The sequence below is a fragment of the Elephantulus edwardii genome, unplaced genomic scaffold (genome assembly GCF_000299155.1).
Source record: "Elephantulus edwardii isolate Elephantulus edwardi_28Jun2011 unplaced genomic scaffold, EleEdw1.0 scaffold00062, whole genome shotgun sequence".
In the NCBI taxonomy this organism is placed as follows: Eukaryota; Metazoa; Chordata; class Mammalia; order Macroscelidea; family Macroscelididae; genus Elephantulus; species Elephantulus edwardii.
In genome coordinates this window covers 17,213,627-17,233,088 of record NW_006399812.1, presented here as the reverse complement: position 1 = coordinate 17,233,088, position 19,462 = coordinate 17,213,627, and the positions used below count along the sequence as shown (strand labels likewise).

Here is a 19,462-nt window from a genome sequence, read left to right as displayed (position 1 = left end):
TGCTAATCATAAGATTAAATACCTGGGAGTAAATCTAACCAGAATCACAAAGGATCTATTTAAAGAAAATTACAAAACATTACTATATGAAACAAACAAACAAACAAAGGTACCTGGAGAAGTGGAAGACTATCCCTTGCTCGTGGATAGAAAGACTCAATATTGTGAAAAGGACAATACTACTAAAGGCAATTTATACATTCAGTGCAATCCCAATACAAAGACCAATTCCATTCTTCAACAAGATGGAAAAGGCTATCTCCAATTTCATTTGGAATGGAAAGAGGTCCCAAATAAGCAAAGCACTTCGTTTGGGTTTTTTTTTTTTCTTTCGTGTTTGGTTTTTTATTCAGTCATTTTACTGATTAAAACAATTACAATATTTGAAATTCTAGAAAGAACTGCATGCTTTTACTATTAAATAGCCTTTGCTGAGTATTTTGTCGGCGTACAATCATTCATAACTTCCAGATGCTTATTTTCTCCTTTTAAATTAATTCGCATTTGCCGAAAGTATACCTCCACAGCCAAAACGGACAGATTCAAAGTGATTGAGATCAGATGATCAAAACCCACAAGTTAGTATATGTAGTAATCCAAAGCTTGTTTAAATGTTTGAAGAACAGCAAACCATGGTACCAAACAGAGTAACTGTCACTGTTACCTTGGAAGTACTGATTCATCAACTAAATCCTCAAGACTGAAATGTTCTCTACTCAGCATAAAATCTTCATTTTGAATGCTTCTTTTGGTATCATATGTTTTAGAAGTTAAACCACATATTTCTGACACTTCACAACCATCAGCACTATTATAAGCTACAATATACATCTGCATGTTAAATTTACACACACATTTCTCTACATTACTATTTTGTCACATTATCAACTCTTGGCCTCAAATAATACAAAAAGCTATACAGGACAAAATATCACAGAAATTTTTATTATCTCTCTTCCTTAGCTGTTAGCAGGTAGTACTTTTTTTTTGAGAGAGATAAAATTATGAAAAAGCAGGAAACTTTTTTTTATCGTCTTCTGGTACCACCATAACCTGAAGCTGTTCTGGTTCCTGTTTGTGAGTCTCCACGAAGTGGTGAGTAAGTACGACTATTCCATGTGCTGGAGTATGACGGAGGGCAAAATGGGTAATGCCATGAGTCAGAAAATGGTGTTGCTGTTCTGTTGCTGCCAAACATATATCCTAATAGTCCTCCCGTTCCCAGTCCAGTCCAAAAGCCTGGTCCTGAATTGCTGTATTCTTGCTGTCCTTTGAAAGCACTGCCAAAACTAGAAGTTTCACCATGGCCAGTACTCCCTGATCCTGTAAACTCGGGCTTAAAGCCTGGGGAAGAGAATCCTCCCATGGTGTTGTATCTCCTATACTGATGGTAATATGGAGGATATTCAGAATACGGTGGAGGAGAATCTTGACCATCACTGAGGAACAGTTTATAAACTCCAAAAGCAAGAGCAAGGAGCACCACAATGATAATCAATCCACTATTACCACTGGAATCTGAGGAGTACATCTTCCTATCATAGCCAGAGAAAGAGTTAAAGTCAGGGTTTTTCCCAGACTCTGTCAATCTCTTCAGACCAATTTCTGTGTAATCTAAATTATACTCCAAGCCACAGGATCCTCTTAGTATGTACTGGTCTTCAGATGAGTCATAGCCTTCACAGCTCACCACAGTTTTTCCAAATTTGTATGCAACATCTAAGTCAGTCTTGCATCATCATAACCATCCCAGCCTTTGTTCTGACACTGTATGACTTTGGGGGTCTAAGTATCACATCCAGCCATACCTCCAACACATTTCAGTTGTGGGATTGGATCCAGTCTGCGGGAGGTTGTATAGCGGTCATGATGGAGGGTGAAAGCTTTCACATCCTGTAACAATGTTCTGTCAGGATGGTTCCAGCCCAGCACAGGGCCAGAGGCGAAGAGAAGGAGGTTGAGGAGAGGGCAGCGTCTTGCCGTTATCCGCCCCCCGGCCGCAGCCATGGCGCTCAGTGGAAGTGGTGCGCGGCCGCCCAACGCTCCCAGGCCAGAGCCTGGACTCTCAGAACCGCAGCGCAGTGGGGAGCTCCGGAAGTGGTGTGCAGAGCAAAAATAAGGTAGGAGATATCTCACTCCCTGATTTCAAATCCTACTACATTGCCGTGGTGGTCAATACAGCTTGGTACTGGTACAATGATAGACACATAGATCAATGGAATAGACTTGAGAATCCAGAAATCAGCCCATCTACCTATGGTCAACTGATTTTTGACAAGGAGATGAAATCAGCCAAGTGGAGAAATGACAGCCTTTTAAACAAATGGTATTAGCATAATTGGAAAACTACCTACAGACAACTCAAGCAAGATCCACATCTCACTCCATATACAAAAAACAACTCAAAGTGGATTATGGAGCTAGGACTAAAACCAAGGACTATAAACTTCATTAAAGAAAGGTTTGAAAGAACCCTAGAAGTCTTAATTCACAACATAAACAATCTTCCAAGCATCCTGGAAAATCTACAACCAGGAGAGGATAAAATAGATGAATGGGACCTTCTAAGAATCAAATCCTTATGCACATCCAAAAACTCCAAAAGGCCACAGATTGAGAAAATATATTTGGTAATGACATGTCAGACAAGGGACTTATATCTAGAATTTATAAAATACTCGAGCACCACAAGATAAAGGTAAATAACCCAATTTAAAAATGGGCACAGGATATGAACATACACTTCACCAAACAAGACATTCAGATGACCAACAAACATATGAAGAAATGTTCAAAATCCCTAGCTCTAAGAGAGATGCAAATAAAAACAACTATGCGGTATCTCACACCAGTAAGAATGGCAAACTTTAACAGAAAAGCAAACAACAAATGTTAGTGAGGTTGCAGAGAAACTGGAACTTTTATTCACTGTTGGTGGGCGTGTAAAATGGTGCAACCTCTTGGGAAGGCTGGATGGAAGTTTCTCAAAAGGTTGCAAATAGAAATACCAGTTGAGCCAGCAATTCCATTTCTGGGAATTTACCCTAAAGAAACCATTACCACCACCCAAGCAGATATATGCACACCCATGTTTATTGAGGCTTTATTCACAATAGCAAAGAGCTGGAAGCAAGCCATGTGCCCATCAACAAAAGAATGGATAGAGCAGCTCTGGTATATTCACACAATGGAATACTATGCAGCACAGAAAAACAAGGAACTCATGAAATACTACTCTAAGTGGATGACCCTAGAGGACCTTATGCTGAGTGAAATATCTCAGTCACAAAAGGACAAATCTTGCATAAGGCCACTATTGTAAAATAGGACTGACATTGGGCTGAGGGAAGACAGAGAAGAAGGGGAGGAATGATGACTACTGCATTGCAACAGATAAGGGAGAGAACTGTTTAAAAGGGATATATGATTAGGTATTATTGTCATGACCAGAGTCTAGAATGAAGGCTGCACAGTAGAGTGGACTTGGGGGGAGGGATTGTATAACAACAAAAAATTTTTTCTTTTACTTTTCAAAGAGAAGAGTTAACTTAATTAAAATTAATTAAAAAAAAAAAAACAACCATGGCTTGGATTAGATGCACCTTGTCCTTAAGCTGACATCCTTAAACTTTAGTAATCTATATGCTGAGCAAATTATTTGAGAAGCTGGACTCTATGAAGAGGAGTGTCCTCTTCATCAAGATTGGAGGGAGACTCATAAATAACCTGCATTATGCAGATGACACAACCTTGCTTGCTGTGAGGATGATTTGAAGCACTTGTTGCAGAAGATCAAGGAATGCCCCTTTCAGTATGGCTTGCATCTCAATATCAAGAAAACAAAGATTTTTACCACTGGACCAATAGGCTGTGTCATGATGGATGCAGAGGAGAGATTGAAACTGTCAACAGCTTCATCTTGCTTGGATCCACAGTTAACACTCTTGGTACAAGCATTCAGGAAATAAGGAGATGCATTGCAATGGAGAAAATCTTTCCAAATTATTGTGGAGTAATGATGTCGGTTTGAGGTCTACGGTGAGTCTGATTCAGGCCATGGTCTTTCTAATTACCAGCTATGCATCCAAGACCTGGACAATGAAAAATGATGACAGAACAATAATTTATTCCTTTGAGCTGTAGTATTGGAGAAGAGCACTGAATAGTCCATGGATTCCCAAGAAAATCAATAGATATGTCTTGGAGAGGGTGCAGCCAGAGTGCTCTTTGGAAGTAAGAAAGATGAGGCTTCACCTAACATACTTTGGACATATTCGTAGGAGATGCTATTCCTTGGAGAGGGATATGAGATTGGGAAGGGTGGCGAATGAGAGGAAGACCCTCTACCAGATGGATTGACAAGGTGATTGTTGCAGTGGGCTCCTGGGTGTCTGGAAGTGTGAGGATGGTACTGGACAAGATCGGTTTCAGATCTTTTGTTCATAGAGTCACTATGAGTCATACTCAACTCAGAGGCACCTAACAACAACAACAATATATTGGAGGGGCAGATTAAATGGAACATTGAATTTGTGAAACAGAAGATCAAGGTAGAAGATCACTGATATGCTAGAGCAATAAAGCAGAAACAAAAATGAAGTAAAATGAAGAAAGTCTAAGAATTATTATGGGACGCTATCAAGACACATAAATCAGAATTCTAGAACAGGAAGAAGCTAAAAAAAAAGCACTGAAAAAATTGTGGACAAGTTAGTAGGAGAAAACTTTTCAGGTGTCATGAGAAATAAGAAATAAGAAGCTGAGTGAAGCCCAAATAAAAATGATACCAAGAGAAAACACCAAAGCATGTCATAGTCAAATTCTTCAGAATCAAAGACAAGGAGATTATTATGAAAACAGCAAGAGAAAAACTAAGAATTAGCTACAAAGGACAACCAGTAAGATTAAGTGCAATTTCTAAGCAGAAAGCATGCAAGGAAGAAGACAGTAGAATGATATATTCAAAACTCTGAAAGAAGACAACTACAAACAGAGATCTTGTACCCAGCAAAACACTCCATCAAATATGATGGAGAGATCAGAACACTGGACTACTTTTCTTTGATGAATCCACTTATTAGCTTCAATAGTTTTCTTGTTGATTTCTGTTGTTGTGTGTCAAAACCAGCTCATACTTGACCCTCCAGTGAGTTTTCAGAGTCTAAGAATTGCAAAGGAGGGATTGCTCAAGTTTCTTTTCAGCAGCAGCCTTTGGGTTGGCAGCACAACTCTTTACCCACAATATCACCAGAGTGCCTTTGATTCTTTGTGATTTTATATTATGTAATCTGCAAAGAGGGATCATTTTCTTTTTCCTTCCCAATTTGGATAGCTTTTGCTTCTTTATTGACAAACTGCTCTAAAATGTCCATGACATTGAATCCAGTGATTACAATGGGTATTCTTGTCTTCTTCCCAATCTTAAGGGGAATGTTTTCTTTCTCCATTTCATACATTGGCTGTAGACTTTAATATCCTTTATGATTTTGAGCTATTTCCCTTCTAGTTCTATTTTGTTGGATTATTTTATTATAAAAGGGTGTTAAATTTTCTTTCAGACACATTATTTCAAGTAATTGTAATGGGGATGTGGTACTCCTTCCATTTAGATGGTGTATGACCTTTATATTCAAGTATTGAGTTATCTTTGTATTCTTAAATCTCACTTAGTCATGATGTAAAATCATTTTTATGTGCTTCTGTATGCATTTTTGTAATGGTTTGTTGAGAATTACCTACTCAAACTTTTTTTGGAGATGCTTAAGGAGGATTGATGTCATCTCTTCTGTAATTTTTTTTTTACTTTAAAAATATTTATTATTAGGGAGCTCTGGCAGCCTAGTGACAGGAAGCTGCACTGCAATCCAAGAAGTTTGTGGTTCAAATCCACCCGATGGGAAAAAAAAAATAAATACATTTTAAAAAAAAAAATCCACCCGATGCTCTGCTGGAGAAGGAGGGACAATCCCCATCCCCACCTGTACCAGTCAGATCCAATTTGACGGTACACACACAAAAATAATAAAATAAAAATTTTTAAAAAATATTATTATAAGAAGTTTCAAATCCCTCTCAAATGTTTTGACACTTGTAGGCTTTTATATCTGACTTTTATGAGTTTGTTTCTCCATGGTCAATCTTCTCTCTTGAAGTCACCCTAGTTCTTAAGTATTTATTAGGTCTTGCTCCATTGCTGACACTCCACAAATCACTTGGTCTAGGTTCACAACCAATATAATAACCTGAGTGGCTAGGAAGCACTCAGATGATACATTTGCAAGAAACTTGAAAAGAGTAAGCAGAACAAAAAGGATGTTGTACTTCTGAATATTACAGGGCATTCTTAATATTACAGGGCATCAGGGCCAGGTTCATAGTGGGTATTCACTCAATTATGGAAGTACAAGAGTCTTTAAATAATGGTTGATCCGGGGCCTGAAGTGAAGGCTATAAATAGTCCTGGCCAAGGACGAGAGCCCATTCTTTGGCTTTTCAGTCTTCTAGTAGCTTCAGGGCTAAGTATGTCCATGTGTCTGTACTTACATGTCCACTGACACCATGCTCCCTCTGTGGGTCAAGAGGGTATGTATGTTCTGAGGACGGATACAAGAGATGACATTCACGATGGTACTTTCAGTTTCAGTTTGCCCACTGAGTCTTCTTTTGGGGGTTTAATAGGATGACTAGACCCCAAAAACTGCAAGACTGAGCCCATCACCATCTGCGCAATCTGCCTGGGTCTTGGGGGTATCCCAGCTTCAAGGGCCTCTTCACCACCCAGTACACGTAGCCCCCCGCCCCCATCAACCGTATCCCCGAGAGTACAGGGCAGTTCCAGCAGTTAGTAACCGGGTCCTGCGCCGGGGAGACGGACAGGGGGACGGACAGGGGCGCAGGACTGGCGGGTGCCGCTGTCTTCGGGGGGCATAGCGATTGGCAGCTGGTCTAGAGGTTGGGACAAGGTGGACCCCATGTTCTGGAACTCGACCTCCACAGGACTCTTCTGTAAATTTTTTATAGAATTCCACGGTGAAGCTGTCCCGACCTGGAGTCGTCTTTGTTGAGAAGTCCTTTGTCACATCTATCGTCTCTGTTTTATAGAGCTTGAGGTATTTATTTTCCTTCTCATTAGTGTAAACCATTCGTGTGTTTCTAGAAATTTCCATATTATCTACCAAATATCTTGGCACACAATTGTCTATAGTATTCTGTAAGGATTACTTTAATTTCATTAGACTCTGTTGCAATGTCTCCATTTTTGTTTACAATTTTAGATATTTGTGTTTTTTCTCTTTTCTAGTGGAGCTAACATTTTCCTAATTCCTCAAGTTTTTAAGTTAGTTGCTTCATTAATGATAATTCTGCCTTTTAAAATAGGCATTTATAGCTAATAATGTTTCTCTGAACACCACTTCCTCTGTCCTAGTAACTTTTTTTTTCAGTATAGACTTTCCATGAAGGGTTGCAATTATTATTCCAATTATATAAAACACATTTGAACGAAATGGGAGATTAGAGGACAAAGGCAAATAGCAATAAAAGTGGCTTCTATTTTAACATTTTAAAAGAGGTAAGACTCCATGCATTTTCAACCCCTTTATACGGGTCTGTTTCAAATTTTTTCTACAATGTACATATAGATCTATATAGATAGTTATGTGTATATGTAAATTTCATGACCAAGAAAGAAATAGCAATGTTTGTTTGGTTTTTTAAAATGATGAAGTGCTGGCATTTTGGACTCTTCATAAAGCACCTTTTGTTGTGATTCTCTAAATTATACCATTTAATAAAGTCCCAGTATTTTCTTCTTGTGAAGACAATTTATATACTCTTTGGCTTCTCTAATATTTGTTATTTCAGGAAGATTTTCCAGGGAAACTTGCTGACCTTCTACTTTAGATATTAGGTGTTCTTGTAAACATTTAGAATTGAAATACCAAATTTCTTTAAAGCTTCTGATCTATTGTTTATTTGGCGAAAAGGTTGAAAATAATTTCAGTAGATAGTTCTTGTTTTCATTTTTCCCAGTTTGTAGAGGTGAACTGCCTTGTTTATTGCTGTATCTGAAATAGACCAATAATCACTGCAGGTTCTATTAATGAGCCATTGATGGTGACTTCCATGGCCTTTCTTTTCAAGTCTCTAGTATTATTTTTACATCTTTAAATAAAGGAAGGGCCAACATGCACTTGGAAAACAGGTCCAGCTGATGTGTCAACTGCATTTCACAGACAAACAGGATTTGGACTATGTGTAATCTAGTGACTGGACCCAGTCGACCATTTCCTTAGGGCCAGGCCACGTTAAGCACTGCTAAAGAGTGCACAACTGTCCTCAGACCCACTCTTTCAGCCACATGGGGTGGAGCTCCCGGCTTCCCCACCCTCAACAATGTCTTCCTGCCCCAGTCCTATTAACTTTTAATAATGGAAGGGAGCTCTGGTGGCCTAGTGGCAAGAAACTATGCTGCAATCCTGAAGGTCCACGATTCAAATCCACCTCATCCTTTGCCAGCTAGATCCAACTGACAGCACACAATAGAAAATAAATAATAACTTTGAATAGTGGCACTTTTATTTTGTATTCTTTTGAAAATGAATTTTCTAATTTCTCTTTGGATCTTTTTCTTAACCCACTGGATGATTAATAGTATAGCCTAGACTCCATAGCCTAGTTGTTCTATGTGTTTGTGTATATTCCAGTTTTTGTTTTCATTTGATACCACTGTGATCAGAGAAGTTTCTTTGTATGATTTCAATTAGCTAAATATTACTGAGCCTTAGACTGAGTCTTAGCATGTGGTCCATCCTAGGCACGGTGTACCCTGAAGTAAAATATGTAGTGTCCTATTTTTTTGTGATCTGCATTTCTTTAGGTCTAGTTCATTTATTCACTTCCTAAACAACATGCCTCTGGACACTCTATGAACTTTGAGAAACGATGATAGTTAATTGAAAGGCTTCAGGTCTTTTGTTCATAGGGTCACTATGCTTGAGTTGATGGCAATCAACAACAACAGTTTATTTATCATGTCACTTGGGCATTTTTTTAAAATTCATTTTCTTTCTCAATGCCTTGTTTATTACTGGAAGTGATGTAGTAAAGTCTCCCACTGTAATTGTAGACCCATTCCTCCTTTCAATTATTTCAGTGTTTGCTTTAAATCTTTGGGTGTTCCTATATTAGGTGCTTATATATTTATAATTATCTTTTTGATAGATTGGATTGATCCATTTTCCAATATATAAAGTTTATGTTTGTCTCTTATTACACATTTTGACTTGACATCTATTTTGTCTGACATAGAATCACCACTTCAATCCTCTTTTGATTCGAACTCTGGTGACCTAGTGGTAAGGAGCTATCCACCAGCTGGGAGAAAGATGGACAGTCTCCTCCCTTGTGATTTACTGCCTCGGAAAACCCACTGGAGGGGGAGCTATGAATTGGTTCCAACTTGATGGCACCTAACAACAAAAAACGCACAGTATTTTTGCCATCCTTTCACTTGCAGTCTGTTTGTATCTTTGGGTCTAAGATGCCTCTTGTAAGCAGCATGTAGTTGTTGTTTATTGCATCAAGTCAAGCACAACTCACAGTGACTCTATGAACAAAAGACCTGAAGCCTTTCTATAACGTTATTTCTCAAAGTTTATAGAGTTTCCACAGGCATGTTGTTTAGGAAGTGGATGCCACTCCTGCTTTCAAACCTGTCTGTTACTGGGTGGTCCACCAAACACTGTCCACCATGGATAACCAGTATGCTGTTTGACACCCCAATGGCCACAAGGTTACCTCAGAACAGCAGATTGACAGAAGAGTGCTGTACCACTTAGAAGAATGTTCCTCAAAAGCATAACAACCACCAAGTTTTAATACAAAGACCACCCATAAGGTCTTGTGGACTCTAAACAAGAGTCTTAAATAAAAAAAACAACCAATATAATATGTTGTTGTAAATGGGTGAAATGTCTTATTTCATTCCCTTCTCTGGAGAATTTAGTCCATTTACATTTACTGTTAATAAGTGGTAACAAGGGAACTCTGGTGGCCTAGTGGCAAGAAGCTGCACTGCAATCCCGAAGGTGCATGGTTCAAATCCACCAGATGCTCTGCAGGAATAAGAGGGGCAATCTCCTCCTGTACCAGTCGGATCCAATTTGATGCACACAACAAGGGGGGGGGGAAAGGAATTTTTTAAAAAAGAATTGATAAGAAAAAATTATCTTGTACACTTTTGCTATTTGACTTTGTATGAGTTTTGTGTACTTCCTTTGTTCTTTATTATTTCTAATATTACCGTCTTTTGTATTTTGTAGTGAGTCAATTTGCTTCACTTCTTTCATATACTTTTAAGATACTTTCTTCAGAAAGATTATAATTTTTAAAATCTTGATTAAATTGATGTCAACTTTCAATAAGATCTTCTAGTTCTATAGCTTCTTCCCTCCCTCAACCCCTTAATTATGCTGTTACCATTCCAATTGCATCTTTATAGTATTTGTATCCACTAGCATAAATTTATACTTTTTCAAAATAATATTTTGTTTTCTGTGAAAGTTTTATAAAGACCCCAAAATCCAAAGCAGGCTGCACTAGACCCTTACTGGAAAAGGTAAACACAAGGTCAGGGGCAAGAGTCTTCCCTTAGAGCAAAATTCCTTGATGGTTAAATTTCCAGATGTCCTTTGATATATGGTGTGTCTTTAGTGGTTGTTTTTATAACTGATTGACCCTGAAACCCTGCACATGCCCAGAGAAACCAGTATGAAGGGAATCTGCTGACCTCAGGAGCTGCCACTGTCCACCTTCAAGGTACCTTCTGAATACTTCAGTCTGATGCTATCTAAGCCAAATCATATCTACTCTGATAAATATTTCTTAATATGCTCATTTTTGGTGTTGCTAGATGCATTTAAGTTTTTAATATTTCCTAGTGTCAGAAGTGGAGATTTGGTGGCCTAGGCCTTAAGGAGTTGTGCTGTTTGAAACTCCAAACAACTTCTAGTTCAACTTACAGCTTAAAAAAACATGATCCCAGGTGTCTCGGCAGCAGGGAGTTCCAAGCTCACTTCTCCAAGGTGCCAAGTATCCTATTCACTTGTGCACCATCGAGTTGGAACCAACTCACAGCCAAACAACTGTTCAAATCCACCAGTGGGAGGAAGATGGGCAATCTCTTCCTGTATGGTTTACACCCTTAGAAACCAAGGAGAGAGTCAGCTATGAGTCAGTTCTGACTTCACAGCAATGAGAGAAGGCAGAGAGGGTTTGAAAGTGACTAGCACTCCAGAAGTTTCCACTGGACACCAGTGTGATGCCCAGAGAAGCCCTCTGAGCTTGCATTCTCTTTACAAGACCAGCCGGAGGTCAGCTCAGGAAGCCTGCTCAGACTCTAAAGCTCCTTTTGTGCTTTGGGTTTGAATCTGAGCTATTTATTGTGAGTCTGGTGAATGTGTCATTTTGTAGTGTTTAAGACCATCTCAAGTCTGGCAAGTCCAAGAGCAGGGGTTTTCCTAGTGGAACTCTAGCTAATTACATGGCCAAAACTATGCACCTAGGCCTTGTTTGAATATAGACTTGTGGTTTAAAGCTCACAACTATTTGTCAACTCAATGACCCCTCTGAGTTACTTTCTAAGCAGAAAAACTAATAGAACAAAGGTTTCAATTGGAAAAACATACTACCAAAATCAATTATAAAGAAAAGGGGGGAAAAATCAATTATAACAGGTTGTTTCTTTTCATTGCTATTCTGAAGCTTCCAAACATTTCAGGATTCTAAAAGAGCCTCTTTAAATATTTTGGTTCAAAACTGATCAAAGTAACCTCAAGCTCCTTAATGAAACGTTTGCTTTTCAAAAAAGGGACCCTGATCTCTCCATATTCTCAACCCCCTGGAGGACATTGGGGCCTGAGCCTCATATCAATATACTGTTTCTTTTTGCTTCTTTCCACACTCTTTGAGACCTTCATAAGGATTCTCAGGTCTTGCTCTCCACATTTTTTGTGGTGCAGCTCAGCTGTTTTACTGAAAGTGATAATAAAGCTAGCAGAATCAAGAAGAGTGAAACAAATGGCTATGACAAAGGAATCCCAATTTTTTTTTTCTTTTATGTTCTGTTGTTATTTGGATTTTTGTTTGTTTTAAGCTGCAAAAGTTTGCACACTTTAAGGGCACCCACTACCACTTTATGCTTGCATAAAGATTAGCTGGGACAGCCCACTGTTATTGTTGTTGTTGTTGTCAGGTGCCACCACCATTGACTATGACTTACAGCAACCCTATGAACAACAGATCTGGATCTATCCTGCGCTGTCCTCACCATCTCTAATGTGCTCCTGGAAGTCAGTAAATTTGTTTAGAAAGGAGATGCAGAATTAAGTCAACGTTTTCCCTGGTTGAAAGCAGAGAGAAGAATTTTGACCTGGCCCTGAGCAGGGTAAAAAAGAGAACGTGGAAAGAAAACTCACCTACTGTTGGTAAGTACAAAGTCCGGATGTCCATGATGAAAAGGATCATAACAGTACAGAGCAAAGACTTAAGGGTGTGCAGCGAGGGCTGATCAGATGACCTGGCCCTAAACATTTGGACATGGCCCAAAGGCACCAGGCAGAGCGTCAGCTTACTCACTGATCACTTCTGAGGAGGGGACTGATCTAAGTCAGGGACATTACTGTGAACCTTACAGCCAGACTGATGTCTGACCACCCAGCCAGAGGCCCAAAGGCAGGAGCTAAGCAGTCCCCACATGCCATGAACCCATATCCAGCACATGAACCTCTCCCAGCAACTATTCCCAACTGCATGCACCTTACAGGGTGGGCAGAGTGGCACAAGCTCACTAAAGTGACATAGGCACTGTCCTACGCAGTCAAACTGCACAAATGCTTTGCTGCACATCCATTTACCTGAGCAATAACAGTAACTCACTTTTACTGAACATTTGTTCAGAACACTGGTGTTATAGGAGCTTTTTCTAAATTGACCTATTCATATAATCAAATCCACCTTAGGAGGGGCCTGGTAAGGGGTCTGGTAGAACAGTGACAATTAGAGTCACGGCCCTCAGCCACACAATTGAGACCTGGTGAAGATGTTGACTCAAGATTACCCATGTGGTTGAGTGTAATTACAGAGAAGTACAAGAGTGACTGAGTCTTCGACATGCCTTGGCATCACCACCCTAATTCTCATTGTACCTAAAATGGCCCTGCCCAGTAAATTCAGGAATTAGCTACTCCTGACGTCTCCTGTCCCCGTATTTCAATAGGCTTTGGTCTCTACACCTCCCCACAATGTAGCCAAAACCAGTTTTACTCAAGGTTATACCTCTCAGTCCTGCTGGGTGCCTGGGTAGTTCATGGTTGCCAGGCACAGGTTTTGATCAAAGGAAAGGACTTCGTTAACTTCTAATAGCAATGAACTCATAGAACTGGAAACCATCCTCAGGGCTTAGAGTGGACGGTGGGAGAAGATGGTGGTGAGCTCCTAGCCTCCTCGTGAGACCCCAGTGTACACTGCTCTCCAGGCTTCTGCCATAGTGGATTCCAGTGTCCACACCCTCTTAAGGCCTTGAATCACCACCCCAAATCCTACCCCTTGTAACAACCTCCAGAGCGAACCTGCATTAACCACTCTAGTCTACTCGAGTTCAGTAAGCACTCACCTTTTTTGCTGCGAAGGAGGGATGGGAAGCAGAGACCAGGACTGAAGGAGGCTAGAAGAGGTCAGGACCACCCACTTTTATCCTAGAACTGTGAGCCATAACCATCTAAGAGTCACACACACACACACACACACACACACACACACTCCCCTTTGGTTGCTTACCCAAGTATTCTTTTTGTGGGACAAGCATTCTTTTTGTGGAGTCTTTAGGACTAAATCATGCAAATATACCTCTACATCACTCTATGAACTCAACTCAATCTCTCTCCCCTCTCCCACTTCCCCTTCTATCACTCCCTTTTTATTCCTCTTGCTCACTCCTTCAAAATCGTTCTTCATTCTCAGTTTCCCCTCAAGCTCATACAGTAAATTCTCCCTTAAATTCTCTTAAATATTCAAACTTTCACAAGGTTTCTCAATCTTGCTCATCATCTCTCCATGTCACACTCAGATCTTATATTCTTCTCATGTCCCTCCTCACCTTCATCTCTCCCCTTCCTCTTAGCTCTCCCTTTCTCTTAATCACCTCAATCTCTCTCACACACACCCCACTAGACCCAGAACACGAGGTCTTGAGCATGAATACTGAAGTCCTTTTACAAAAATCTGGTGCTGAGAAGATTGCGTGTAATTTTCTAGTCCTTCAGCTGTAAGCTTTTGGGGCCAAAATACCTATCCTTTGGAGTCAGAAATGACCAGGATTTTCTTTCCTTTGCTTTAGCCACTGTGAGCTGTTGGAGCTGCAGCTGTGGGAGATTCAGAATGTTCTATGCCGAAAGACGGGGTCCCAAGGTCGGGGTTTTTTCTTACTTGGGATGAAAGTAGAGCACAGGTGGACCAGTTTCCTGCTGCTAAATTTAAGAAATTTGCTACTGAAGATGAGGCCTGGGCCTTTGTTAAGAACTGTGGAAGCCCTGATGGTTCAGAAGGAAAGAAAAATGAGCATATGCGAGAATCTCAAGTGAAAGTCACTGGATGAAGAGGAAAATGAAAATGCAGAAACTTGTGTAAAGCATTTAAAACAAAATACAGACTCAGTCCCTTCAGTTGGTAAAGACAAATTTTCTTATATGGGAGAATTTGTGGTGGTTTACAACTGATGGCTGCTGCTCTACCAATGGACAGAAAAGGGCACAAGCAGGAACTGGTGTTTATTAGGGGCCAGGCCATCCTTTAAATGTAAGCATAGACCTTCTGGGCAACAGATAAAACAAAGAACAGAAATTCATGCAGCCTGCAAAGCCACTGAACAAGCAAAAACTCAAAACATAACTAAGTTGGTTCTATATACAGACAGCGTGTATAAATGGTATAAATAATTGGGCTAAAGGTTGGAAGGAAAATGGACGGAAAACAAGCACAGGGAAAGAGGTAATCAACAAGGAGGACTTTGTTGAGCTTGACAGACTTACCCAGGGCATGGATATTCAATGGATGCACATTCCTGGTCATTCGGGATTTAGAGGCAATGAAGAAGCTGATAGATTAGCAGGAGAAGGAGCTAAGCAATCTGCAGACTGACAGAAGTTATTTTTTAATTTGGAAACATGAATCAGTGGCTGTTTTGTTACACTTCCTTTTAGTATGGAAAATAAAACACTACAGGAGGGACTGTTGAAATATATGTGACAGGTACAATTTTTGAACTAAAAAAAAAAGGTCTGGTGCTATGCATACGCCATAGAACACACATACCCACACTCAGATGTGCATGAGGGCACAGTATTTGTGCAGACCCATTTCGAGGCTTTTATATCTTACCTGTGGCTCCTCCACTGGGCACCTGGGACTGGAACCAGACACTTACACTGCTGTGGAAGAGACAGTAAGTTAACATCCTAAAGGCCAGGGCAGGTCTAGATCAAGTACCAGGTGTTGTAGAAACAATGGTCAAGAATCCAGGCAGGACCTGGTCTGGAAAGTCAGCAATGGGGCAAGAGAGCATCTACTTAAGATACACAAAAGATGGGGGGCAGGGAGAGGGGTGCAACAATGAATGAACGGAATTCCAAAATCGCTGTAGATGTTCATTGAAATGAAAAATAAAGAAATTTTAAAAAAAAGATACACAAAAGACAATGTAGTGGAGGTGTAACCAGGGGCTGGCTGACATGGGGGGAGGGGAGGAATCCTAGTGGCTTTGGCACCCAGGTTGAGTCACAGACTATTTGCTTGACTTGGAATGTGACTCTTACCCTCCTTCTTCTGCCTCAACCACCAACAGTTCATAAATCCTGAAAATGGACTAGAAGATGCTGCCTTTGGAAAAAGTGCAGGGGTCAATATGTCTGAAATGTAGAGGTTTGTAATACCTGGGTACCTGATTTATTCATGTAGCTGAGATGGGAAAGCACTGGCCTGGAATTAAAGCTGGTCAGGGAAGGCTACCTGGAGGTAGAGTGCACTGCATGAGCAAACGTCTGTGGCAGGGGAGCTGGGAGCAGTGTCAGTCCAGAAAGAATGCAGTGTAGGGCCCTGGAGCTCAGAGAAGGGAAAAGGCTACTCAGTTCTGTGGCTGTTTGAAGGTCTGTCACAAAGGTCCAAAGGAGTGCTCCATACTTTGGTGATTCAGCCCAGCTGGGTAGGGGGCCGTGGACTCTTATCAAGATGGTGCAGGGATGGAGAGAGATGTCCATGGAGCAGGAACACAGCAGACAGAAGAGGGTAATGAGAAGAGTCTGTGGCAAAGAGAAACCCCAGTGAAGAGGGAAGCCTGACAACAGGAAGCAAAAAAGAGGAGAAATGGACAAAATGATATAAAAACAACTTTGTAATCATTTGTTAGGAAGCAAGATAGTCCAGCTCTGATGAAGATCATAAATGAAGTCTCTGACTGGCCCCACTGGAATAATTCTCTAAGAGGTCACCATCTTTTTCCTGTTGACATCTCCTTCTAATGAGACATGTCATCCTTCCATCTTGGCAGCCACCACTATTTTAGGAACATGGCAAGCTAGAACCAAACTTCCTTGCACTTGCTTTCTCAGCCCATCAGTGTGATAGGATAGTATAAGTTCAGGATTGTCCAAATATATGATATAGTTGTCAAACTGACATCATGAGCCTCCAGCCTGCAAGACTGGTCAGACCGTCTAATTTACATTTGTTTGGCCCTCAGACTCTGCTGTAACTTCTCTATAGTCAGAGTACCTTTACCAGGAGGGGAAATGCATCTTTCATTGAACTAGAATTTGTCTTTTCTCAGTCATTTGTAAACTGTACCCCAAGTTGTATGTTAATGAGAAATTGTATGTAACAGTCATAAAGCTGAGAGAGTGAAAGCAGAGAGGAGTGGGGGTAGCACAATTTGATGGGTGAAGGGGGTGTGTAAAGGAAGTGGTAAAGATCCAGTGTGAAAAACAATGTATACAAATTTTGTAAATAAACCAATATAAAATTTTTTTTAAAAAAAAAAGAATACTAAAGTTGTCTTTTTCTAAGCCATATGTGAACTGTACCTTAAGCTATCTGTTTACCAGGAGGGGAAATGCATCTTCCCTAAATTAGCATTTACCTTTTGAACAGTATTTTCTTGTTGTTGTTGTTATGTGCCTTCCAGTCGCTTGTACATAGTGACTCTATGTACATCTAGATCACATTAGTAACCACATGGAATCAGTTCTCTTTGAATGTAAAAAATCCTGTAGCTTTGAATTAGCCACAGTAATATGTTAAGCAGATTAACAGCTAACCCAAATACCAAGGACCACCCTTAGGAAAGCAGTTTTTGAGAGAATTCTCTCTGCTCTCCCAGATCTGCAATAAGAGCTTTGGATATTGCAATCTGTCCCTCTTATTGTCAATCGACTGTGGAAAGAACACTTTGTGTTCAGTAAGTGGGTCCCCCAGCCCCAGCCCTCAGTCTAGCTAGACCTCACTGGCTGCCACCTCTCCTGCTGTCCCGTCCTGAGAGTCTCATTAAGCAGTCCTGGGTCACTTCTCTTGTTCCTAGGATGATAGTCCTCTGAGGGGAAGATTCTACAAACAACTGGACCCTGTAAGTTTAATTTGTTTGACATTATTGTTGTTGTTATGTGCCAGCAAGATGGAACCAATTTATAGGTGTTCTTTCAGGGGTTTTTCAGAGGCAGTTAACTGTAAAGGATGAGAATTCCCACCTTTCTTCCATGGAGCACTTGGTAGATTTTAACCACCCACCATTGAGTTTGCAGCACAACCTTACCATAAGGCCACCTAAGAGTGGAGTAGATGGTTAACTGCTAACTGAAAGGTCAGAGGTTCAAACCCTTGGAATATTTACTTGGTCATTTACTTCCCCCCCCACACACACAAAAATCTACCATTGAAAACCTTACTGAGCACAGTTCTGCCATAACACATTTAGAGATGCCAAGGAGAGAAGTCAGCTCACCAGCAAATGGTACTAGCTCTAACAAAGGAAGGGTAAGAATAAGAGCCAAGGGAGAGTAGTGTGAGGCTCACAGAATAAATGAACTCAAGCCAAAATGCTCTCAAGTCTCCAAGCTCCACTGCAATGGTTTATTGTGACCTTGTGGCAGAATCCACAATGCAAACCCAATGTAATCCACTGGAGCCAAGTCCCCAGTTCCCAACGCTGATGAAAACTCATCATCATCATCAACGCTCCAGAAAAACTCAACCCCATTTCTCCAGATTACATCTCCTTGGGTCACTACTCTGAAGACACAAACAAAATTCCACCCTATTCTAAATTCTAAAAGGAGGACACAAGTTTTGATATTTTAGAAGAATATATACAAAAATAGTTAAACTACAATGTTTTTACTACCTAAATTATACACTAGCTACATAATATACAAATTGGAAATTTGTGAGTTTCCTGCAAAAAAAAAAATTTAAAAGAAATAACAACCTCAGTGTAGGTTCTTAGAAGAAAACTATATTCTTTTAAAGAAAATGAAAATATTCTCAAAGGCAAAACTTAATTTAAGTCAAATTATACCCTTTTTGTTGTAGAGTCAGATACACAGTGTGCATGTACAGGTGTTTCCCCCTGAAGCCCAGGCAAGGTGCCCTCTTGTGGTCCCTTTTGATGGGAGACCTGTGCCTGGAATTATGGACAAGGAGGTCCTTTTCTGGTGAAGGATGGAGAAGGGAGGAAGGAAGCCAGCCCGCAGTGAGGACAAAGGGGTGGAAATTGTGGCTGAAAAGAACCTTTCAAGTCACCATGGCCAAATCTCACAGTGTTGATGGCCAGAGGCAGGACCCAGACTTTGCAGATGCTGCTACCCGCCCCACCCAAAAAAGACATTCTTCCCACCCACCAGCAGGTAAGGCACTTAGGAAATACACAAACACATTTGTACTCTATCAACTTCCACCTTCCAAACTACACCCCATCCCAGGAAACGTTCTTGGAGGGGGTCTCAACCCCTCCTCAACAAGGCAAACTGACTCCAGACTGGAAGCAGTGTACTGCAGGCCATTGAACCCCAGAACCCCTGGAAAGGCCTCTGAGCACAAGGGATCCCCAAAGAGAAAGCCAGTGGTGGGGTGGAGTGGGAGCAGACAGAGCCTGGGGACAGGCAGCCTAAGGAGGCACAGATGGTGCATAAATACAAGTGGGGGTGCTGCGGGGCCAGCCCAGAGGACAGGGGCTCAGTGGGAAGGAGGGGATGTGATGGATATAAGCACGCAGGACAGCCTAGCTTACCCTGACATGATGCCCCCAAACCAGACAGACTCACACACATGTACACACACACTCACGTGTGCACGCACACACACACACACACACACACATACACATACACATACACCCCTGGGTCAGGCTCTGAGCCCCTAC

The 19,462-nt window shown here is 40.8% G+C and overlaps 3 pseudogenes; 1 reads left to right on the top strand and 2 right to left on the bottom strand.

Annotated features, from left to right (window-relative positions):
• Positions 1-1,027: 1,027 nt before the first annotated feature.
• LOC102858068 lies at positions 1,028-2,007 on the bottom strand (annotated as a pseudogene).
• A 5,738-nt stretch (positions 2,008-7,745) lies between these two features.
• LOC102852625 lies at positions 7,746-8,227 on the bottom strand (annotated as a pseudogene).
• Positions 8,228-14,436: 6,209 nt separating this feature from the next.
• LOC102857658 lies at positions 14,437-15,195 on the top strand (annotated as a pseudogene).
• Positions 15,196-19,462: the final 4,267 nt, after the last annotated feature.